This window comes from Aotus nancymaae, unplaced genomic scaffold (assembly GCF_030222135.1).
Source record: "Aotus nancymaae isolate 86718 unplaced genomic scaffold, 86718_ANA_hifiasm-v0.15.2.pri h1tg000041l, whole genome shotgun sequence".
In the NCBI taxonomy this organism is placed as follows: Eukaryota; Metazoa; Chordata; class Mammalia; order Primates; family Aotidae; genus Aotus; species Aotus nancymaae.
Genome location: NW_026988455.1, coordinates 6,814,679 through 6,839,891, shown reverse-complemented (window position 1 = coordinate 6,839,891; position 25,213 = coordinate 6,814,679). Strand labels below are relative to the sequence as shown.

Sequence of the window (25,213 nt, the reverse complement as noted above, 5' to 3'; positions counted from 1 at the left end):
TGAAACACCTGTCCATATGTCACTCCAGGGGTCTGTGTTTTCCTGCGATAGCCACAGGGCCTGAGGGTGTCTGCACTATACTGACGAGCAAATTGTGCAGCAAAAGGGGTCCAACAGAGGGTCTTTCAGCAAGGTAACCGATCCTGTGGCCTTAGTCACAATGAGCCCCAGGCAGATTTACCTCCTGGGAATGTGAGAAAGGATTTTTTTTTTTTTTTTGAGATGGAGTCTTGCTCTGTCGTCCAGGCTGGAGTACCGTGGCACGATCTTGGCTCACTGCAAACTCTGCCTCCCATGTTCAAGTGATTCTCCTGCCTCTGCCTCCTGAGTAGCTGGGACTACAGGCGGCCACCACCACGTCCAGCTAATTTTCATATTTTTTATTACCTTATTATTTTACCATATTTACCATATTATTTTATCACCTTATTATCCACCTGCCTCAGCCTCCCAAAGTGCTGGGATTACAGGCATGAGCCACCGTGCCCGGCTGAGAAAAGATTTTATGTATATATTATTTTGGTCAAAAAAGCAAAGAATGAGATAACCGACATCTATTTTAGTCTCACAGTTGTGAACAATTTCCAAGTGCAGATGTTAAAAATCCAGAATCCTGGCTGGGTGCAGGGTGGCTCATGCCTGTAATCCCAGCACTTAGGGAAGCCAAGGCGGGTGGACCACCTAAGGTCAGGAGTTCGAGACCAGCCTGGCCAACATGGTGAAACCCTGTCTCTATTAAAAATACAAAAAGTAGCCAGGTGTGGTGGTGTGTGCCTGTAGTGCCAGCTACTTGGGAGGCTGAAGTAGGAGAATCACTTCAACTCAGGAGGTGGAGGTTGCAGTGAGCCAAGATCGTGTCACTGCACTCCAGCCTGGGCAACAGAACAAGGCTCCATCTCAAAAAAAAAAAAAATCCAAAATCCACGGAGGACAAACAGATCACCTTATTCAACCCATGTTCATTGCCCAAGGGCCTTCTGCAATTCACAGCATTTGGTGTCCTGCTTGTGCAGAGTAACCCCTGCCTGTGGCTCACAGGCTGCATTCATGCAACTTATAAAACCATTTACAGGGTCACAACAACATCTGGCTTCTATGCTGGGGACATGCAAAGATGAACAAGGCCAGCAAATGGTCAAGGGGCTCACAGTTGGGAGGGAAGACAGGTGGGGAGTCCCTGCATGTGGCAAGCAGGCTCTGCTCTACGCAAAGGAGCCTGGCTGGGGGAAAGTGGGCTGTAGTCCCGCCAGCGCTCCTATTGCCAAGTCATGTGTCTACCTCTGGAGGAAGGGGCACCTTTTCCCAATATGCACAAAGGGGCAACGTGTGCTCCTGGCAGCCTGGACAAATGGACAGACTTAGGACTCAGTTAGTACAGTAAGATAAGCGCTAGAATAAAGGTAGACATCAATAGACATTGGAAGGGAGGAGAGAGCAGCTGAGTCTCTCTAGGGGAAGGAGTTAAGGATAGTGACAAAGAAGGAGGAACATTTCAGATGAGCCTTGGAGGGGGAACAGGAATTTACCCAGTAGAACTAGTCAAAGAAAAGTCTGAGGAAACAGAGAGAGCAAAGATGCAGAGGTTTGACAATAGAAGGCATGTTCATAGAACAGGAAGTAGTGCAACCTGACTGATACAGGTAAGGCCAGAAGGTAGGCAGAGCCACATGCTGCAGGCCCTGTAAGCCCACTGAGGATTCTGGGCTTCAGCCTGTAAGCTGCTGGTTCTCAAGCTTTGGTGTGATTTGAAACACATGGAGGACTTGTTACAGGTGTAGTTTCTTTAGCTCAGACCCCAGAGATGGGCTCTGATTCAGTAGGTCTGGGGAGAATCCTAAGAATAAGTAATTTGCCCGCAGGGTTTTGATACAGTGGTCACAGGAGACATAGTGCTGAGTAATATGGGTGTCCTTAGGGGTTTAAGCCATACAGTGTCTGGTGGGCTCACCTGAGCAAAGGTCTCCAGCTGCAAGGGGGAGAAGGAGGGCCTGCTGGTAGAATTCATGATACCAGTGCCCTGCTCTTCACACCCTCACCCAGGGCTCAACCCTTCATTAATCCACTCCCAGGTGTATAGATGTAGTAACAGTTTTGTTTTCTTGGTTTTTTTTTTTTTTTTTTTTTTTCGAGATGGAATCTCACTCTCTCTTAGGCTGGAGTGCAGTGGTGTGATCTTGGCTCACTGCAACCTCTGCCTCCTGGGTTCAAGCGATTCTCCTGCCTCAGCCTCCTGAGTAGCTGGGATTACAGTGGTGTGCCACCAGGCCTGGCTAATTTTTGTATTTTTTGTAGAGACAGGATGTCACCATGTTGGCCAGGCTGGTCTCGAACTCCTGGCCTCTAATGATCTGCTTGCCTCGGCCTCCCAAAGTGCTGGGATTACAGGTGTGAGCCACTGCGTCCGTCCTAGTAACAGTTTAAAGGATAATACAGGCGAGCACTAGGGACGAGAGGCAAGGATTTCAGGCCCTTTTCTACCACCACCAAGGTGGGCTCACTTCAGGCTAATTATTTCCCCTCAGAATCTATGTCTGTAAACCAGCGTGCACTCTGAGGTCCCTTTCGGCGACATGGTACAAAAATTCTAAACCTCCCAGCTAGAGGTTCACTATAGAAAATCATGCTGGATAAGGCCAAAAAGAAAGAAAGGGAAAAAAAATTGCCCTAATAGTGGACGTTGGAATAGGCTTAGCATTGTTTTAGCAAAGAGAAGTTCTTTCTGGAAGCTTCTTAAGCCTCTCTCTGTTCTTGATGGAACCCTACACAAGCACTCTGCTTCTAGTAGGGCCTCAAGAACTATTTCTTACTAATGAAAGCGTGTCAGAGGTGGATCTTCAGGGTTGGGTACATCTAATAAACTCCTCTCCCAGTGCTTCACCTGGCCTGTGATAAACAAGTGTTTGATGTATCTACCCTCTTCTTTTCCAGACTTTTGTTAGTTGAAGTTCTCTATGGGATGTTTTCAAACCTTCTCAGGTAATGATAACAAGGCCATACTGATAACAAGGCCATAATGATAACCCAGAGGTGATTGTAACTTTTGTGTGATTAGCTCAAGAAAGAATTAGAGGTTTTAAAGGTGATGAAGAGTTTTTTTTTAACCTGATCAGACTTTGACATATGCGGACTGGAGATTTAACACTTGGAAAATGGAGATAGTGATGGGGGACATTTTTTGTTTGTTTGTTTTGTTTTGTTTTGTTTGTTGGAGATGAAGTCTTGCTCTGTTGCCCAGGCTGGAGTGCAGTGGCATAATCTCGGCTCACTGCAACCTCCGCCTCCCGGGTTCAAGCAATTCTCCTGCCTCAGCCTCCCGAGACTATAGGCTGAGATTACAGGCAAGCGCCACCACGCCCAGCCAATTTTTTGTATTTTTAGTAGAGACAGGGTTTCACCATGTTAGCCAGGATGGTTTCGATCTCCTAACCTCGTGATCTGCCGATGCGGGTGTTTAAAGGTAGAGTAGAAGGCACAGAGCAGAGAGAGCAGCTGTTACTTTGCTGAGAAATGGTCTCCCTTCTCATCACAAACCATTCCATTATCTATGTGTATATCAAAGCATCATGTTATATACCTTAAATATATACTAAGATCTTTTTAAAAATGTCTTTCATTTATCTGTTTGCAAATTGGAGGAGCTTGAGACTAGGATGCAGTTAGGCTAGAACAATGCAATAGGCATGTTGAGCTCATGACTGGTCAAGGAATAGGCAAGGCCAGAAGGGAAGCTGTGACCAGGGAGACAGGTAGCCAAACTGACACTCCTCAGGTGTGGCAGCTGTCCCTCCTGCCTCCCCATGTCAGCCCTTCCAGCTGCCAGTGCCTGCCTGAGGACTCTGGTGCTGGAGCCTGTCTTGCCTACGAGTGCAGGAGGCAGGAAGTGTTGGGGAATAATTGCTGCCCCCTTCAAAAAAAGAGAGACTGGTGAGACTCAGCACTCTTGCCTCTCTGGGATAACTCTGTCTCTGAGTTCCCCGGCGGTGGGGATCAAGCTTCCGCCACATGAGTAACTTGCATGATCTCACATCCTTCATTGTCTCCTTCCTCTCCCTGTCTCACATCTTCAGTGGTGTTTCCTGGGATCATCTCCCACAAACTACCTGAACTGGAATCCTTGTCTCAGGTTCTACTTGTGGGGAAACCCCAACTAAGACAGCAGGCCACTAGGAATATGATGGGTAAGGTCACTGACTTGTAGCTGGGGGGCTAATAGAACACAGGACCACCATGGGGCTTATAACACAAAAGAGGAAGTAGCTGAAGTGTCCAGTATACAAAGAGATGAGCATGGTGACACTCATGGGGGTGTGCAGGAAGGAGCAACCTTGATTGGAAGCCTACCCTAGGCCTGACCCTATGTTTGAGATTAGGTACGTATTATCTGTATCAATCCTTACAAAACTATATGCTAGGGAGAGGTCACCTCCATTTTACAGGTTGAAGGAAGTTAAGTAACTCATTCATGATCACACAACTTGTAAGTGAAGTAGAAAGGGGATGTGAACCGGGCCTCCCTGGTACCAACGTCTATGCTCTGTTCCCAAGAGCTCACCTAACATCCCACACATGGTGAGTGATCAGTGACCAGTTGGTGTGGTTTTCATGAGGAAGAGCCATCAGTTTCTCAGGCTAGGCCAGGCTTCCCAGGGTGGAAGGAGCTTAGAGAGGTGGAGGTCAGCCATACAGGAACTCAGCTCACCAGATCCAGAAACTTGATCTGGCGACCCCCTAGCAGGGATCTGGCTCAGGGGACTGAATAACAGCCACCAGACTCTCCAGAGACTCATAAATGATTTGGGCACTGATCTGTTGACCAGATATTTAAGCTTGTTAGGATATTAGTTTTCTGTTGCTGATGTAACAAATGACCACAAACTTAGTGGCTTCAAACAATACCTATTTATTACCTTATCGTTCTGGCAGTCAGAAGTCTGAAATCAGTTTTCCTGGTCTAAAATGAAGGTGTGGGCAGGGCTGCGTTCCTTCTGAAAGCTCTAGGGGAGAATCAATTTCATTGCCTTTTCCAGATTCTAGAGACCACCCTCATTCTTTAGCCCCTTCATCTGCCCTCAAAGCCAGCAGCATAGCAACTTCCGGCCTCTGTGACCCCTACGACCCTGACTCCTTCTTGTGACATTTGGTGCAGCTGGATGATCCCAGAGAATCTCCTTATTTCAAGGTTCTTAGTTTAATCACATCCACAAAGTCCCTTTTGCCCATAAAGTAACATATTCACAGGTTGCAGGGATGAAGACATGGACATGTTGAGGGAGCCATTAGTCAACCTGTCTCCTTTGCTCAGTGTTTTTTTTTCTTCCCACAGCAGAATCATAGTTAAGCCAGCCTATGAGTAGAGGCTGCTGATAAACCTGAAACCAGAGTAGGGGTATGTACAATCTCCATGGACAGGTCATCAGCTGGCTGTGAATCAGCTGGGCCCCAGTCTGACATCCAATCAACAAGGGGTGGGAACTTCTGACACACAGGCTTCCCTTCTTGTAGACACTGTAGACTTTTGACAGGCGGACTCCAGTGCTGATTGTCAGGTACTGCTCTAGTTACTCCCAACTCTCCATCTCTGACACAGTTATGAGTCATCTTTTATGGTTGCTTGATGGGACCTGCCTCATCCTGGGTTCTCGTTAATCGTGCCCATTAGCCTCTCTGATAGATCGTGTTACAAACCAGTCCCCAGCGACAGCATTTGAGCCAGTCTTACCCAGGACCTCACATCTCTCTGCCCTTCTCTCCCTACCTCTCTGACTTATGGCCACACACCCCAGGTTCCAAAGTCTGCTCTGTCCTTTCCTTGTCTTTTTGACAATTTGTTAGGACTTTCCTTTCTGGATTCTGTGTAGAATAATCTCATCCATTATGTGTTGAGTTTTATGAGTAAACTTGTCTGAAAATTTAAATACCTCCTTCATGCTGACGTTTTTTAAAAAAACTCTGATTCTCAATTTTCTGTTGGGCAATGTCTACCTTTATGAAAATCATTCTCTAAGTATTCTGCAAGAACCTGTTTATGCGCCAGGCTCTGGGTAAGGCTCAGAGAGCCTAGAGGCTAGTAGAGAAAATGAATTTTTATCAAATCATCACTTTCACACATGTAATTATAAATGAAGATTAATTGCGCTTAAGAAAGAAACATGGTTAATGAAAATTTAAAACAGAGATCTGCCCCAGATTGGGGGTCCTCAAGGGAAACTTCTCTATGGAAGTGCCATTTGAACTGTGATCATCAGATAGGTGACAAGGAGAAGTGGGGAAGCTGGGAGGTGACTGTGGCTGCAAGCAGAGGCAGACAAATGGGGAGAGAAGGTCAAGAGGGAGTTGCAGAGGCAGGCAGGGGCCAAGGCGAGGGTTTTGAGTTTTAGTCTAAGAGCAAAGATTTTCAGCAAGGAGAGGGTGGGGACGGCATCAGGTGTGCTGAGACCATCTTCCTGTAGCGTGGTGAACAGCTTTTATGGGGAGGGAGGAGAAGACAGAATTGGTATAGGGAGAGCAGTTAGGAGGTTCTTTCAGTAACAGAGTTGACACATGAAGGCAACCTGGCTAGGGTGGTAGCAATGGAGAAGAAGAGGAGTGGTTGGTTTCTCAGACGTAGTTTGGAAGTAAAAATCTAACAGGAGATGGTGACAGTTTGAATATGAGGCAAGAGAGTGGAAAGTTTTGAAGATGAAACCAAGCTTCATAGCATATGTAAGTTACCATTAACTCGCCTGATGTTTACATTTAACTGCAATGAAACGTTTTTTTTTCCTTGAGACAGTGTCTCTCTCTGTTGCCCAGTCTGGAGTGCAGTGGTGTGATCTTGGCTCACTGCAACCTCTGCCTCCCAAGTAGCTGGGACTATAGGCATGCACCACCATGTCCAGCTAATTTTTGTATTTTTAGTAGAGACGGAGTTTCACCATGTTGGCCAGACTGGTCTTGAACTCCTGACCTCAAGTGATCCGCCCTCCTCAGCCTCCCAAAATGCTGGGATTACAGGCCTGAGCCACTGCGCCTCGTCTGCAATGAAACTTTTTTTTTTTTTTGAGATGGAGTTTTGCTCTTGTTGTCTATGCTGGAGTGCAATGGCGCAATGTTGGCTCACAGCAACCTCTGCCTCCTGGGTTCAAGTGATTCTCCTGCCTCGCCTCCGGAGTAGCTGGGATTACAGGCGCACGCCATCGTGCCCGACTAATTTCATATTTTTAGTAGACAGGGTTTCTCCATGTTGGTCAGGCTGGTCTCAAACTTCCAACCTCAGGTGATCTGCCCGCCTCGGCCTCCCAAAGTGCTGGGATTACAGGCATGAGCCACCATGCCTGGTCTGCAATGAAACATTTTTTAAAAGGAGGAAATGCTAGCTCTTTGTGTATTTTGTGACAGGCCTAATGAAAACAGCTGCCTTCAGTGTGAGGGGGTTGCTCCATCCCTTTGAGCCTCAGACATGACTGTGCTGGTGGCTTCCGGGAGAAGTTTACATATCTAAGTTCAAGTACGTAGGAGGCCAACATGGTTGATGCTTTTATCATCAGACTCCCCCTAACATTCTTTGCAGTGGGGAGAGGGACTATCTCTAAAACCAAACCACCATCATGAAGGGGCTGACCTTAGAATGAGAGGCTCACTTTTGGAGACGTATTTGGAGAATTCTGGGAATCCAACCCCAAGAATGCTGGCCCCTTTCCCCACTTGTGACAGTCTTTTGAACTTCAGGATTTGGCAGTCTGTCAAACCAAATAACTCTGGGTGCAAAAGTCAATAGAATTCAGAACAATCTCTGCCTCATTGCTGCAGGCTGGAAATCTCTAACAGGCATGTCTTGGAATCCTTGCCCTTTTTCCCTTTTCAGTTAGAACAGATTCTCTGGTATAAGAATCTGCAGGAACATTTTTTTCCCGACATTGTTTTTTAATATTTTATTTTATTTCTTTTTTTTTTTTTTTTTTGAGACAGAGTCTCAGTTTGTTTCCCAGGCTGGAGTGCAGTGGCACAATCTCGGCTCACTGCAACCTCTGCCTCCCGGGTTCAAGCGATTCTCATGCCTCAGCCTCCTAAGTAGCTGGGATCACAGGCACATGCCACCTCACCCAACTACTTTTTGTATTTTTAGTAGAGACAGGGTTTCACCATGTTGGCCAGGTTGGTCTTGAACTCCTGACCTCAAGTGATAGCCTGTCTTGGCCTCCTAAAGTTCTGGGGTTACAGGCGTGAGCCACTGTGCCTGGCCACAACATGATTTTTTTTTTTTTTTAATAACAAGACACTTGGTTGCTTTGTTGAGACAGAATTTTCAAGATTTCACATTTCAGTCTCTAGGCCTAAGTATCCTGGTGGCATCACTTGGATGTCTTAATTAAAGTCACCTATGGCTGGTGGTGGTGGCTCACACCAGTAATCCCAGCACTTTGGGAGGCTGAGGCAGATGGATCACTTGAGGCCAGGAATTTGAGACTAGCTTGGCCAACATGGCAAAACCCCATCTCTACTAAAAATACAAAAAGTAGCTGGGTATGGTGTCATATGCCTGTAATCCCAGCTACTTGGTGGCTGAGGCATGAGAATTGCTTGAACCTGGAAGGTGGAGGTTACAGAGAGCTGAGATCCTGCTACTGCCCTCCAGTTTGGGCAACAGAACAAGACCCTGTCTCAAAAAAAAAAAAAAAAGTCACTTGTTAAAGTGAGTGGACCCCTTTGGAATATTCAGTCAGATTCTGCTACCCAAAGGCTGGAAACCTGGCTTCCCAGCGCACAGTTGGGGAGAGAAGTGTGTACTTTAGGATGAGGCTGAAGGCTCTTGAACAGGGAGCCTGGCTAGTGTGCTCCAAATACACCATTACTTTTGTTCAATTACACATTAGGAGAAGGAGAAAGAATGAGCAAAGCAAATTAATGCTTAATCACTGTTTTTTTGTTTTTTTGTTTTTTTTTTTTGAGATGGAGTTTCGCTCTTGTTACCCAGACTGGAGTGCAATGGCGTGATCTCGGCTCACCGCAACCTCCGCCTCCTGGGTTCAGGCAATTCTCCTGCCTCAGCCTTCTGATAGCTGGGATTACAGGCACGCGCCACCGTGCCCAGCTAATTTTTGTATTTTTAGTAGAGACGGGGTTTCACCATGTTGACCGGGATGGTCTCGATCTCTTGACCTCGTGATCCACCCGCCTCGGCCTCCCAATGCTTAATCACTGTTAATACCCAATGCACTTCTAAGGAAGGCCCCTGTGCCTCACTGTGGAGCTCTACATATGCCTGTGTGGTGACCCCAACCACACCTCTGATGTCATAATTAACATTTAGAATTCTCCACCTTGGTTGCATTTTGCATGGTGGATGGGGTTGAGGGGGTGGGGGTGTTAAAAAAAAAAATCCCAGCACTTTGGGAGGCTGAGGCCACCAGATCACCTGAGGTTGGGAGTTCAAGACCTGGCCAACATGGTGAAACTTTGTCTCTACTAAAAATACAAAAATCCAGCCAGGCATGGTGGCACGTGCCTGTAATCCCATCTACTTGGGAAGCTGAGGCACAAGAATCACTTGGATCTAGGAGGCAGAGGTTGCAGTGAGCCAAGATTGCACCACTACACTCCAGCCTGGGCAACAGAGCAAGACTGTCTCAAAAAAAAAAAAAAAAAAAGACAATGCCATGGTAATGATTTTGTTCATTACTGTAAGATATGTGAGTCACCCCAATCTTACCTGCTGGCCTAAAGGCAAGCGACGGCCACTTCAGTTCTACTCTGTCACGTGCCCCACTTGCCCAGCACATACCTTCTTTCCTCCACGGCTAAGATGGTGGCTGGTCCTCATGCCCTGTCTTAGCACTGAACTGTGCTATTGAAGAATATGGATACTCACTCACCTTCTGGCTCTCTTGTCTCTGGCTTCCTTGAATTCCAGCCTCTAGGAACCAGATCCTGACTCTGGTTTGCGTGGTTGATGACTGTACCTCCCACTGGGGGTTGTGGATCCCAGCTACTGGGGAGGCTGAGGCAGGAGAAATGCTTGAACCCTGGAGGTGGAGGTTGTGGTGAGCCGAGATCACACCACTACACTCCAGCTTGGGCAACAAATACAAAACTCTGTCTCCAAAAAAAGGAAAAAAAAGATATTTAGATTCCCATCAGCAATTTGGGAAGTAGGAACTAACACTACCCCCATTTTGCAGTCACGGATATGAATGCCCAGAAAGGTTAAGTGTGATTCAGGCTGAGAGTGGTGGCTCAGGGCTGTATTCTGAGCACTTTGGGAGGCCGAGGTGGGAGGATCACTTGAGCCCAGGAGTTTAAGACCAGCCTGGGCAGCACAGCGAGACTCCATCTCTATTTAAAAGAAAAAAAAGGAAAAAAGAAAGAAAGGTTAAGTGATTCACATACAACCACCCAGCTGTGGATTTTACTGCGTTTGATTCTGTCATCCAAAGGATCCATTATTTGAATTTTAGCTGTAAAACAGCAAAATAGGCAGGGAGCGGTGGCTCATGCCTGTAATCCCAGCACTTTGGGAGGCCGAGGCGGGCGGATCACGAGGTCAAGAGATCAAGACCATCCTGGCCAACATGGTGAAACTCCATCTCTACTAAAAAATGCAAAATTAGCTGGGCGTGGTAGTGCACGCCTGTAGTCTCAGCTACTCGGGAGGCTGAGGCAGGAGAATTGCTTGAACCCCAGAGGCGGAGATTGCAGTGAGCCGAGATTGGGCCACTGCACTCCAGCCTGGCACCTGGTGACAGAGCGAGAATCTGTCTCAAAAAAAAAAAAAAAAAAAACAGCAAAAATTAGCATCCATTTACTTGTGTGACTTGAGAATTTACATGGTGAGGATTAAAGGGATATGGAGGCAAGATTAGTGAGGATAGCGTAAATCAGGCTCAGGCATTGGAATCCAGCTGAATAAAGTGTGAGCAATAAGATTGCTCCAGTGTTTGGTATTCATCATCTTGGGCTGCCATAACAAAACACCACAGACTTGGGTGCTTAAAGAATAGAAATTTATCTTTTCATGGTTCTGGAGGCTTGAGGTCTGAGATGAGGGTGCCAGCGTGGTCCGCTTCTATGAGGGCTCTCTTCCAGGCTTGCACACAGCCACCACCTCGTTGTATCCTCATATGGCAGAGGCAGGGAGACAGAGGAGGAGAAAACAGAGGGGAGAGGATTTTCTGTGCAAACCAGAGTGCTCCCTTGTCTTTTCTTACAAGAACTCTAATCCCATCATATAGGGGTCCAATCTGAGGAACTCCTTTAACCTTATCTCCTGATACTAGTCACCCTGAGAATAATATATGCATTTTAACATAGGAATTTGGGAGAATATAATTAAGTCCGTAGGATGTTTCTAGAGAAATCATTAATTCTCAGGGTTGGAAAAGAACACAAATATCATTTTATATTTCTTTACTTTTTTTGTGTGGTGGAGATGGGGGGGTCTTGCTATATTGCTCAGGCTGGCCTCGAACTCCTAGGCTCAAGTCATCTTCCCACCTCAGCCTCCTGAGTAAAGAGATCATCTTTTTATTTGCACGTTCCTTCTCACTAACTCATTTCTCTGCTCAGCTTCCTCTCCTTGGGCAGGCATTGAGGGGAGGCTTTCTACTAGAGTCTACTCTGGGGCTCCGAAAACAGTTATCCAGACTTTAATTGTTCCCTTCTAAGGCCTTCTTGCCTTTGAGTTGGTTATTCATGAAAATGCCTCAGGGATTCCCAGAGAAAGCCCCCCAAGTTCTAAGGTGCTGGCTTTCATTCCGGATTCAATGCTCTGTTCCGTAGCTCACTCAGCCGGTCTGTCTATCTTCAGGAAAGGGAGAAGCTACATTGCTGGGGAGCTGTACTTATTCCCAGAGCCATTTTACCCTTTAGGTGAAGAGGATGTTAGAAAACAATCCCAAATACAGGTCTGAAGACTCATCCCAGTGATAGCGATGGTCTCCAAAAGCAACCTCCACAGTATGAGACTGAAGGTTTAGCTTCTCTCTGAAAGATTGTAACTTTCCGTTTTTGTCCTAAGAGGCTTTTTCTTACTAAGTTGTCAAAATTGGACTGTCTGAGAAAATCTTAAGAGGCCCTTACTATAAGACTTTCAAGAAGTTTAAAGTGTGGCTCTCTCAGCAGGGCACTCCTGTGAAGGAGAAGTTAGATTTTAGTAACTTTCTAGAACAGGCTGGGCAGTCTCTCTGAGGCCTGCACCATCTGGATGGGGGTGAGGGGAGGAGAACGCATAGGAAGGAAGCCTGCGGTCCCCTTCACTTCAGCGCATCCACTTTGGCTACCACAGGCCGACCCCAGGGTGGACCCCATCTCTGTTGTTAACCACTTTGTTGCCAAGTTACCTTTCTGGAGGCACATTTTCCTCAGCATGGCTCTGACAGGGACTGCCTCCTTAATTTGTGTCTGTGTCTGTATGTACCTCCTTAATTTTGTACCCTGGGCCTCTTACTCCCCTCACCCTAGTCCTGCCCTAGATACTCATATCTTCCTCACCAGGATTTGTGTAGATTAAATTACAGAATGTGGGACAGGTGTGGTGGGATCTGCAATCCCAGCACTTTGGGAGGCCATGGCCGGCGGATAGCTATCTATCTCTATCTATCTATCTGTCTGTCTATCTATTTATCTAACATATATATATATAATAGACATTATGTGGATAGATATCTATAATACACATAACATAAATCTATAATATATATCTATATAAATATATATATGTATATATATATTTTTGAGACAGAGTCTTGCTCTGTTGCCCAGGCTGGAGTGCAGTGGCATGCTCTCAGCTCAACTGCAACCTCCACCTCCCAGGTTCAAGCTATTTCCAGCTAATTTTTTTTTTTTTTTTTTTTTTTTTTTAGGCAGATTCTGGCTCTGTCGCCCAGGCTGGAGTGCAGTGGCGTGATCTTGGCCCACTGAACTTTTGCCTACTGGGTTCAGGCGATTCTCCTGTCTGAGTCTCCTGAGTAGCTGGGAGTACAGGCACCTGCCACTATGCCTGGCTAATTTTTGCATTTTTTTTAGTAGAGACAGGGTTTCGCCATGTTGACCAGGCTGGTCTTGAACTCCTGAGCTCAGGCAATCTGGCCACCTCGGCCTCCCAAAGTGAGAAGCTAGATATTTGTAAGTAATTTAATAAAGGAATGTTTGAGTATAATTGCTAGATTAGATATAAAATTTGTTAATGTTTTGCAGGGCAATAAATTATAAACTTTGGAGTTATTTTTTCTATTGGGCAAAAATAATTTGTATCTCTTCTAGGCAAAATCCAATAAGCTGAAAACTTTAATCAACAATGATTCCAAGTAAGTACATTCCCCCAGTTCAATGGCTCTCCAATCTGGTCCATGAGACCTCCCTAGAGGTTGTGGAAAAGCTTTCAAAGGATCTGTGTGTTCAAAATGATTCTAATAATAATGCTAAGACATTATTTGCCTTTTTCATGGTGCTAACATTTGTACTGATAATTCTAAAGAAATGGTGGGTAAAGCTGCTGTCACTTTCACACAAATCAAGACAGTGGCACCAAATGGAAGTGGCAGTCATTGTATTCAAGTCACCATGCCCGACTAATTTTTGTATTTTTTTGTAGAGATGAGGTTTCACCATGTTGGTCAGACTGGTCTCTAACTCCTGGTCTCAAGCAATCCACCTGCCTCAACCTCTCAAAGTGCTAGGATTACAGGTGTGAGCCACTGCTCCTGGTCTCATCTTGCATTTTAAATGGCTCTTTTGCTTGTGTGGTGGCTTGTGCCAGTGGTCCCAGCTACTCAGGAGGCTGAGGTGGGAGAATGGTTTGAACCAGGGAGGTTGAGGTTGCAGTGAGCCATAATCATGCCACTGCACTCCAGCCTGGATGACAGAGTGAGACCCTGTCTCAAAATAAAATAAAATAGATTAAAAAGTAACATAAAATGCAAGATGAACCAGTGAATTTTTGCTGAGACCAGCTTGGTCGTAGAGACCCCAATCCAGGTGGCGCTGAAGGAATTAAGAAACAGAAACAAAGCTAGAATACAAAAGTGAGATCAAAGTGGGATGTCAGGGGACCGCCAGCATTTCCCAGCTGACAGCCCAGAGCAGACTCTGACCCGTGTATTTATTCTTTGTGAACAAGTGATTATTGTTAATAAGCAGGTGCTCAGTGTTTCTTCATGGAATAAAGAGAGACTAAACAGGCAGATAGTGCCTGTTCACTACTGAGACAGAAATAAGCTTAAAAAAACACTCTTTGCCAGTCAGCAGTGGTGACAAGGTCAGATATCCTGTTTTTTGGGAGCTGGTTTAACTAGTGCATGACCGGTACATACTGCTTGCTTATTCTAGCAGTTTCCTGCCTGGCGATGGCTCAGTGTGCCTTGCCATCACTTCTCAGCAAACAACATATACTCCATTACACAAATGTCAAGACCTCTTCCCAACAAATTTTAATGTAATTGAATTTGAAAAGTTCAGTGATATGGTTCCAGATTCTACCTTGGAATTAATGTTTAAGAAACTACCATTTGGCCAGGCGCAGTGGCTCATGCCTGTAATCCCAGATCTTTGGGAGGCCAAGGTGGGTAGATGAGCTTAGGTCAGGAGGTCGAGACCAGCCTGGCCAACATGGTGAAACCCATCTCTACTAAAAACATAAAAATTAGCTGGGCATGGTGGCGCGCGTCCATAATCCCAGCTACTTGGGTGGCTGAGGGAGGAGAATCGCTTGAACACAGGAGGCAGAGGTTGCAGTGTGCTGAGATTGCACCATTGCACTCTAGCCGGGGTGACAAAAGTGAAAATTCATCTCAAAAAAACAAAAGAAAGAGACTGCCATTTGTTGAATTACAGTGCAGTATCAAAGAAGCACATCCACAATTATCTGAAAAGTGTAATGACATACTCTTCCCTTTTCCAACTATACATATATGTGAGGTCATATTTTCTTCATATATGCCAACCAAAACAATATGTCAAAATGTGTGGAATAGATAAGCGGATAATCATCTGTTTAATGTAAACATTCAATGGATTTGCAAAAATGTAAAATACTTTCACTCTTTTCACTAAAGTTTTCTGTCTTGGAAAACATTTTTACTGAAAGTGTTATTTATTTTAACAATGGGCTTATTATTGTCATTTAGAAATGAATTTGTAGGCTGAGAATGGTGGGTCATGCCTGTAATCCCAGCACTTTGGGAGGCTGAGGCGGGTGGATCATAAGATCAGGAGTTCGAGACCAGCCTGGCCAACATAGTGAAACCCTGTCTCTACTAAAAATGCAAAAATTAGCCAGGCGTGGTGGCATGTGCCTGTAGTCTCAGCTACTTGGGAGGCTGAGGCAGGAGAACCACTTGAACCTGGGAGGCAGAGGTTGCAGTGAGCCAACCACAACATTGCACTCCAGCCTGAGTGACAGAATGAGACTTCGTCTCAAAAAAAAGAAAAAGGAAGACATTTGTAAATAAACTTCCCAGTTTTAATTTCTAATATATAAACATTGATAGCTATAACTCATATAAACAAAAGTTCTTGGGGTTCCCAGTAATTTGTCAGAGTAGAAAGGGGTTCTGAGACCACAAAGATCATCCTTTGGCAGAGGGACATGCTGCCCACCTTGTTTTGTTTTTGTTTTCTTCTTGAGAGAGTTCTATGCCTGTACCACATGGACTGTGTGGTAACTCTGCATATTCACCAGTTTTCCACTTGACTGACTAGGAAAACCTTCTGCATACAATGCTTTCTGACGTCCTTTGGCCTCTACTTGTTTACACAGTAAGTCCACCCTTATTCTTTTTCCCTCTAGCCTGTGACAATTCAAATAGCATTATTTGGCTCTAATCCCATCTAAACACAGTGCCAGTGTAGATTGTGAAACCATGTTATGGTATTCAGTGGCTGGCCAGAGGTCCCAGAACCTGCAACCGTGAATCTAATTATTTGAAATAGTAATCAAATGGAAAGACAGACCTGAAAGTCCATAGGCATCTGGAGGTGAGTCTGCAGATCCCAGCATGAGAAGCTTGAGCTTGCTGGCTTGAGCATAGACGCCCAGAGCCATGTCAGGAACCACAGGGTGGCTGGAAATATGATGGTTGTTATCAATGTGTGGCTACTTAGTTTTTCCTTAGAAACCATCTCAAGAGTTGTTGCCTTTATTTCTATGCCGAGGTCTAAGTTTGAAAGTTTTCCTCTGAGCTTTCTTGATCACTAAGGGACCAAAAATCTAAGTCTAGGTTCACCCTTAGTTCTTCCACCCAAAATCTCCATCAGATACTGCATCCGCCCCCCTGCCTCCCTCTCACAGATGCCTGGGTACCAAGGTCCTGAGTCATCTTCCTGCAGTTATCCCACACTCTGGCCTCACCATGTTGCTACTAGGCTCTTCAACAGGTCATTGTGTGGGCATCCCCAGGCACACTAACCATTTATACCTCACAAAACATTCCTTTCTGCCCTTAAAAAGTCAATTGGTATTTTCTTTGTAATCCATGTATCTCAGAGTTGATACGCCAACACTCATTGAGAGTTTCCTCATGTCCCCTAATGTCAAACAACTCTCCAATATTTAGTTTCAGCTCTGCTGTTTACTAGCTGTGTGAGCTTGGGCAAATCACTTCGTTTTCTAAGCCTCAGTGTCCCCATGTATAAAATGCTACATGCCCTGCCTGCCATGCAGTGTTGGGAAACTCAAACTTGATAAAAGATGTGAACATATTTTAAAAATTATGGGTCGGACGCGGTGGCTCATGCCTGTAATCCCAGAACTTTGGGAGGCCGAGGTGGGTGGATTACTTGAGGCCAGGAGTTCAAGACCAACATGGCAGAACCCCGTCTCTGCTAAAAATACAAGAATTAGCCAGGCCTGGTGGCAGGTGCCTGTAATCCCAGCTACTCAGGAGACTGAGGCATGAAATTTGCTTGAGCCTAGGAGGCAGAGGTCATAGTGAGCCGAGATTGCGCCACTGCACTCCATCCTGGGTGACAGAGTGAGACTGTCTCTAAATAAATAAATATAAAGTGCTAGTCAAATGAAAGTTGGTAGTGAAACAGGCCTTGACATTATTTCATAGTCACTTTATGATTCTTCCATCAAGGCTAGACAAGTGTCACCTTAGCACAGATCAACATAGATCAACATATAGATTTAGGAACACAAGATTCTTTAACAGAGAATATTTTTCTGCCTTGCTTCTTCTAATTGCAATATATCCTATTTGATCATTGTAGTGCTTGGTGAATTTATTTTGGAACTTATTACGATAGAATGAGAAATCATTGGCCTTTCCAAATAGATCATGGCTACCCACCCCCCACCCATTGGAGAAAGAGGTACTCTGTAGAGTAACTAGGTTAACTTAGAATATCTATACCCTGAAAGGCTAGTTTTCTTTTTATAATGTAAACACGTTAAGAGAATTTGGAAATAAAAAAAGAGAAATCACCATATTCCTACCATCTTAACACAGGTCTGTGTTTTTGCCCATTGCAGCCTAGTTGGCATCTGTAAGCACTTAAACTTAAGAGGACTGTAATTACAATGTACATATCATTTTGGTATTCTGCTCTTTTTCCACTTAAGCATTTCTCCACATTTCTTTTTTCTTCTTTTTGTGATTATACTTTGATAGGCATCCACATTTCTACATAGCCTCCGTGTTTATCATTTTAATGGTGAAATAATATTCCATGAACTGACTTAATCTTGATTTCCTTTGGGTCAGGATGTAGGTTGTCTCCAGGTTTTTCTTTTTCTACTATTAATAATGCCACCACAAATGGGCCAGGCATGGTGGCTCACATCTGTAATCCCAGCACTTTGGGAGGCCAAGGTGGGTGGATCACCTGAGGTCAGGAGTTCGAGAGCAGCCTGACCAACATAGTGAAACCCCATCTCTACTAAAAAATACAAAATTAGCTGTGTGTGGTGGCACATGCCTGTAATCCCAGCTACTTGGGAGACTGAGGCAGGGGAATTGTTTGAACCCAGGAGGCGGAGGTTGCAGGAGTCGAGATTGCACCACTGCACTCCAGCCTAGGCAACAAGAGTGAAACACTATCTCAAAAAATAAAAATAATGCTGCAACAACTGGCTTCTTAAACATAGCTTTTTTGCCTTTGTTGAAACTAAAATCTCCAGGATAGAATTATTAGCTCAAAGGGTGAAACCTCTTTCGAGTTCTTGCAAATATATTTCTATTGCTTTCCAAAATAATCCCACAAATTTCAATGCCATTAACATGTTTGATCTCATTGCTAACATTCCAGCATTGAGCAATTTATTATAAAATTTTACTAATTTAGTAGGTATAAAATGCTGTATCTTTTTAAATGCTATTTTTATTTCCACAAAGGAAAGATAATTTCCAAGGGCTGCTTTTTTAAAGGGAAAAGTTTTGGCACCAGAAAGATAAATCCAGGTAGCAGATAGTATCTTCATTTATTCTTTTGTCCATACCAAGGAGGTAGGAGAGTGAGCTGGTACTCAACTTCTCCTTTAGAGGGTGAGAGCAGCTAGACCCGCCCCTCTCAACCATCACATCCAGGCCTATGGTATGCAGCAGAGTGGATACTACTGAACTAGTTTACACATTCTTGCTAGAACTTACCAATAGACAGTTTCAGTTTTACTGAACTTCTAAACCAGCAACATAAGTTAAGGATCCAAGAATATTAGATTGGCAACATGCAAATTGACTATCATCTAACAACTGGCATCTAGACTCAGTCAGAAGGCGTTTTCAGGCAAACAGAATCTGGTGTGATGTTCATAGCTGCATAGAGGGAGCCAGGCCTCTTAGCTTTGCTATTTGTGTCAGTTCCCAAGGGAACTTAAGTGGAAAAAGCCCACTCTGATTTCCTCAGTTTTAGGTTGCCCATTTGCCTGAAAGAAGTGATGTGAAACTTGTGCACATCACTTGTGAACCAGAATCTTGGGAATATTCTGAGAATCTCAAATGGAAGGGACCATTTTAATAATAAAAGCTTTTTTCATAAAAAAAAAAAATCAGATAACCTTTTCCCTATTTCACATTCTGGTTCAGATACCCAATAAAATGCAAATAGAATGACAGAATTAACTTTGATAAGCTCTAAATCAGTAGCAAAATGTAAATCAAGATGACTTATTAAGAAATAAATGTGGCCGGGCACAGTAGTTAACGTCTGTAATCCCAGCATTTCGGGAGGCCGAGGCAGGCGGATCATGAGGTCAGGTGATCAAGACCATCCTGGCCAACATGATGAAACCTCGTCTCTACTAAAAATACAAAAATTAGCCAGGAGTGGTGATGCGCAACTGTAGTCCCAGTTACTCAGAAGTCGGGCAGGAGAGTTGCTTGAGCCAGGGAGGCGGAGGCTGCAGTGAGCGGAGACCGTGCCACTGCACTCCAGCCTTGGTGACAGAGCAAGACTCCATCTCAAAAAAAAAAAAAAGAAAAGAAAAGAAGAGAAAAAAATGTTAAAGATTTGTTAAAAATGATAATGGTAAACAGAGATGATTTTAGGATGTTTAATTGTGTCTCATCCTGCCTTGCCCTTTACATATTTAACATTTTTTTTTGATAGGAAAGTAAATTTGTAGATGGGAAAAAAATCTTATTTTATCTTAAAAACAATTCCATGAAGCAGATATTATTATGGTGTCTTCATTTTACAAATGAGGAAACAGACTTAAAGAGGCTAAGGGCCTTGCCCCGAGGGCACATTGCTCAGAACTGTGTCTCAGCTCCCTTAGTCAAGCTCTCCTATTTCTAAGGGTTTACCCTTCCTGCATTTGAAATTGAATGAAAGTTTAAATTCTTTTACCCAGACTGCAGAATGGGTCTAGGAAAGATGGTAATGCTCTTGAAAGGCTCATGCATGTAGGTGTTGGGGAGAAACCATTGGATGGAGAATGTGTGAACAGCAGGTGGCAGCAGTGTCCTTGGAGTACGTGGCTGCCCCAGGCAGTCCTCAGCAAGATCTGTGCATACCTTGGAGCCCTGAACCTAATGCCTGACCTCTAGTCTCTGACCTCCTGCTGAGCCAGGTGGACTACCTCCCACCTAGTAAGGTGCAGTGTATACCTGGGGAAGGAGTTGGGAAAGCAGGTGACTTGGGAGTCATTTATAATTGAAAGGTTTCCAACTGAATAACTGGTATAATGTGTGGTGGTGTGACTCTGGCATGTTACTTAGCTTCTCTGTTCTTCAGTATCCTTTCTGTAAAATGGGGATAATGGCCACCTGCCTCACAGGATCACTGAGATGATTAAAGGAACATGGTATCTACAAAGCCGTTGGAACCGCATAGTACTAGACACACACTATGTGTACATTACCCATTATTATTATTCTTTGTTGAGGGCTTTATCATTTGCAGTGGACTTTCATACCTACCATTTTATTCGATCCTCCCACCATATTTTGAGATGCAAATATTACACCCATTTAATAGAGGAGGACACCGGTGGAGCCAGAGAAAGTACAAATTAGCATGAGCTTTGAAGTCAGACAGATTGGAAGTCAGGCTCATTAGAACTGTGGGATTTGCACAAGTTACTTAATGCTTTGGAGCCTCAGTTTGTTTGTAAATGGGTGATAATATTAACTATCATGTGGGTTTATGATGAGGATTAAATAAAACAACATCTATGAAGCCATCTAGTGCGGTTCCTCTTCCATAGTGAACACTTAAAATTATTCAAGGGATGTTTTAAAACATTAAAAAATATTTTAAAAGGCAAGTAAAGTTACTCACAATCTACCACCTAGAAATAATCTTGTTATGACTATGATGTGTTTTTCCCCCTAGTGTTTGCAAGTGATATGGCCAACGTCCCACTCATCACATATGTCTAAGTCACTTGACCAAAGTGCCGGAGCTAAGACGGGGGCAGAGCTGGGCTGACACAGCAGGCAGGGCTGCCTCAGGGCCAGGCTCTTCTGTGTATCCACTTGTCTACACTTCCTCAATCAAGGTAAGGCTTACATGTCTTTTGGGAAACTGATGAAAAAATATTTCAAGTGTTTCAAGTTTGAAAATATACACTTACATTTGAAAGCGTGCAAAGAAACCAGAGGTACCCAAGACAATCTTATCATATAGTTAAAGGCTGGAATTCTGCCCAGAAAGTAGTGTTTCATTTGCAAAACATGTTAATTTCTACAGATTTTTGTTTGGCCAACATTTTAACTGTTAAAACATTACTGTTCAAGCTGTTATAACTACAACAAGTAAATTTGGAAAAATCAGTGAATTAATCATTTGACAAATGGATTAAATTGAGTGAATTAATGATTCAGCAGAGTGGGTCTTTGGGTGCACCGATATTTTGGCAAATTGGCTTGCATCTGTTAACATGGAGTAGTGCTCAATATATGTACTTGTTGAATTAATTAACACATTAATGAATGAGTGCATTGAATCTTGCCATAAATAAAATGATCTTTCCCACCAAAAGTCAAATGACTTTACAAGATGTCAGCATTTTAAGAGTCCCGAAAGCGTCCTGAGACAGATATTCTGATTCTAGGGTCACAGCTACACACCATGTGTGCAGCCCAACTCCAAATCCACACTCATTGCCTGGTTGGTTCCTCAGTGAGAGCTGGTGCTTTCCCATTGGTTTTCAGTGTTGAAGCCCGCTCACTATGGGGCTTGGAGTCAGAAGACCCAGGATTGAATCTTGCTGAGCTTGTCCACATCTTAGCCACAGAACACTGGCCAAGCCAGTGCACCCTGGAACTATGTCGTCACTGATAACAAGGGGACTGTGCTGATGCCTGTCCCGCTTTGTTCCCAGCATCGCTGTCAATATCAAATAAAATGGAAATGCTCTCTGGGAGCAGGAAAGTGCTGGCTGAATTTTAGTTCCTTATGAGTTCATTATTATGAAAACCACAGTGGCCACATGTGCTTTCTGTTGTGAAGGGAGGTGGAGGGCTGGGGACAGTTCTCGGGGAAGGAGGGCCAGGCCTGCTCTCTGGGAGAGGGTCACTGCTCACCTTTGCTCTTTGGTCTCTGCCTTTCTAGTCACTGACACACATGATAGAAGGGCACACACAGCTATTAAACTTCCTCCCCCAGGTCATCTGCCAGTGAGGAGCTGGCAAACCCCAGTGACCCTACAGATGCCTCCTCGCTGGTGACTTCAGGCTGAGGCCATTTGCCTGGAGCCACTGGGGTGGAGTAAAGGGGGAAAGCCTAGGTCCTCCCAGTCACCTCGGGCCCTGTGCGGCCAAGCTGGGTGGCATCCTCCTCCGCCTGGCCTCTTAGCTCCCAGCTCTGAATGCAGCATGAGAGAGGGCGGAAGGGTTGTCTACTGGGCACCTTTGCTGCCTCGAAGCTAAAGAAACCTGGCTGGGGAGGGCCGGGCAGGGAGGACACACAGCTGGGCGTGACAGGGAGGGTGTGTAATGGTGTAAGCTTGGGAACAGGATCAAAGACAAAGAACGAGGGGGCAAGAGGTGTCCGGAGAACGTTGTTTTTGGCTCCTCCCTTTTCTCAAGTGTAAGAGTGAAATCATTAAAGAAAAAAAATCCACTCTTCAAAGGGGAATTGGCAATCAGTGTTGAATTTTAGTGCTGAAGTGGGTGACAGCACATTCCAGCTGCAGTCAGGAGACCTACGGCTGCTGAGTGACACTGCACCAGCCACCCACCACCAGCCCCCAGTCAAGCAGTCATTTACCACCCACCTGGTCTGGCTCACTTTCTGTTTCCTGAGTTACATTAACCCTAGTGGAGACTTCACATAACAGTTCATTATGCTTGAAAGGTGCTTCTTCCTCCCAGAGAACTTCACATCCACCCTCTAAAAGCTCATCTGTCTGAACAGCCCTTCAGGGTTAAAAGCACTTGGACTCTGAAATGGAAGGTTCCCGAGGTTCCATCTAATCCCATTATTACCCAGACGTCAGCTGGGCCTTCATTTCGCCCCTCAGAGATTTGGTTCAATTTAGCCTGGACCCTAATTCCAGGGCCAGTTTAAGACCATTACAGGCCCCAGGGTCTTTTAATTATGGAGTCTGCATTCCACATCATATCAAACACATGAGCATACACTCATATTTCACATTATCACATGTTTGCTGTGGAAAAGATCAAAAGGACTTTATTAATCTTGCTTTTGAAATTATAGCTGCTCATTTCCTACATGGCTAGCTATGTTCTCCAGGCTGGTGGACATTTTATGGAGGGAGAAAATCAAACCTTAGCATTATTTTCAAACAGAGAATCCAGAAACACTAAATGTAAACATGAATGAAGTTTGTTAGGCACGCTCTGGATGAAGAGACCCCCAAACAGGCTTTGTGTGAGCAACATGGCTGTTTATTCACCTGGGTGGGAGTGGGCTGAGTCCAAAAAGAGAGTCAGCAGAGGGTGGTGGGATAGGAGTTGGTTTTATAGGCTTGGGGTAGGCAGTGGAAAGTTATAGAAGTACAGTTCAGGGCAGTTTTTGCAAGCTGAGAGGGGGTCGTAGGGTCTGGAGTCACGAGGTTGACCTGTTAGTTGAGCAAGGTCGGTTACAAAGTCCAGTTGCCTTATCAGTTGAGGCAGGAATAAGAAACAATAGAAGAATGTCTCAAAGTTAATTAGGTGCCACAGGAGTTAGTCATTCTTCTCTTTTTGTGGTTTTCCAGTTACTTTAGACTTTCTAGTTCCAGGAACTCATCTGGAGGTGTACGTGCAGGTCACAGAGGTTGCCATGCAGTCAATGGTACAGTCAGCCAGCCTAAAACACCTTACAAAGTTTACATTGTTTTATAGACATTTAAGTAAAATATATTCCTTTCAATTTCATACTTTATATTTTAGATCCAATAATTTTTTTTTCTTTGCATGTCACCTATTTTCACAGGCCTTTGAAAAAAGCTCATTGGCCGGAGGCCCTGTCCCTGGGGCCCTGCTTACCAGATGGCCCTGCTGGTGGTTGCTGAAAGCCCTTCCCAAGATTTTGGCTGACCCCTCACCTCATTTTCAGCATCTTTCTGATTCCCTGCTCCTGCGTATCTATCTGCCTGTGTATCAGTTTCGGTATCAAAACTGACTGCAAAGCCCAGCTCCTTCATTGTTACACTGGACATTTCATGAGGTTGGTACCTGGACACATTCTGAGAGCCGTGGAGAGCTGTTATTTATATACCTTGTAAGCTCCTGCCATCTGCTTGGCTCCAGCCTTTTGCTCCCAGTGCCCACCCTCTCTCACTCCACATCCTGCCAAAGGAAGCTCTCCAGGGAGCCTGCACCACATCAACCACTTCCCTCATCTGGCGGCTTCTCTTTCAAACGGCAAGGCCTACCAGGGATGCCTGCAGTCCCTGTCCCCCGTGAATCGGCACAGCGACATTGCTCTATCTCTACACAAACAGTATCCGATGCCTCCACCCCTTCCAGAGCTTCCTGGGCAGGAGCTGCTGCTGGACACATCCCAGGATGGGGATCTCACTGTCTCTCAGGACAAGGCTTTTGCTTGCCTTTTAGCTTGTTTGCCCATTAAAAAGTAATAAGGTGAGGCTGGACGAGGTGGCTAATGCCTGTAATCTCAGCACCTCGGAAGGCCAAGGTGGGAGGATTGCTTGAGCCCAGGAGTTTGAGACCAACCTGGGCAACACAGGGAGACCCCATCTTTACAAATGCTACTACTAATACTGCTACTACTACTGGTAAAATTAGTTGGGCGTAGTGGTGCACACTTGTAGTCCCAGCTACTCAAGAATCTGGATCACTTGAGCCTGGGAGATTGAGGCTGCAGTGAGCCATGACTGTGCCACTGCACTGCGGCCTGGACGACACAGAGATAACCCAGTCTGAAAAAAAAAAGAAGAAAGTAGTAAGATGGATCTGAATTCTGGCTTCATTTCAACTGCTCCCGATCCTGCCTCTGGGCTCTTCTGACCTTCAACCTACCCCTGAGGGGCAGAGCTGTGTCTCCATGGGACAACTGAGGAGCCCTGTAGTGAAGTCCCAGCTGAGATCCAGGCCTCTTGACTTGCAGTCCTAGGCTTTCTTAAGGTCCCATTTTCTCCCTGACTGCCTTTTATTACCCGTTACCTGGCTTTCTTCAGGGAAGAAGTGCACTGCACTGTGAATTTCCTTCAGCAAACAGAAGCTCTTTGCTTGTTGAAGTAAACAGCGCTGCAGAGGGTGGGGGCGGGGAGGGGCCAGGATGGGAACAGGGCCAGCTTCCCCACTAGCCACAGGAGGCACAGTGCCCAGGGCGCACAATAGGACCCACGGAAATAATGCGATTTCTTTTTCTTTTTTCTTTTTTTTTG

At 45.0% G+C, this 25,213-nt stretch overlaps 1 long non-coding RNA gene across 1 annotated transcript in view; it reads left to right on the top strand.

Annotated features, from left to right (window-relative positions):
- Window positions 1-24,979, top strand: part of LOC105710653 (uncharacterized) — a 31,989-nt gene extending 7,010 nt beyond the window's left edge. The window contains exons 3-4 of the long non-coding RNA XR_010336956.1: window positions 20,749-20,914; window positions 23,797-24,979. This is a non-coding gene — a long non-coding RNA (uncharacterized LOC105710653). The remainder of the gene's footprint in view (window positions 1-20,748; window positions 20,915-23,796) is intronic.
- The last annotated feature ends 234 nt before the right edge of the window (window positions 24,980-25,213 follow it).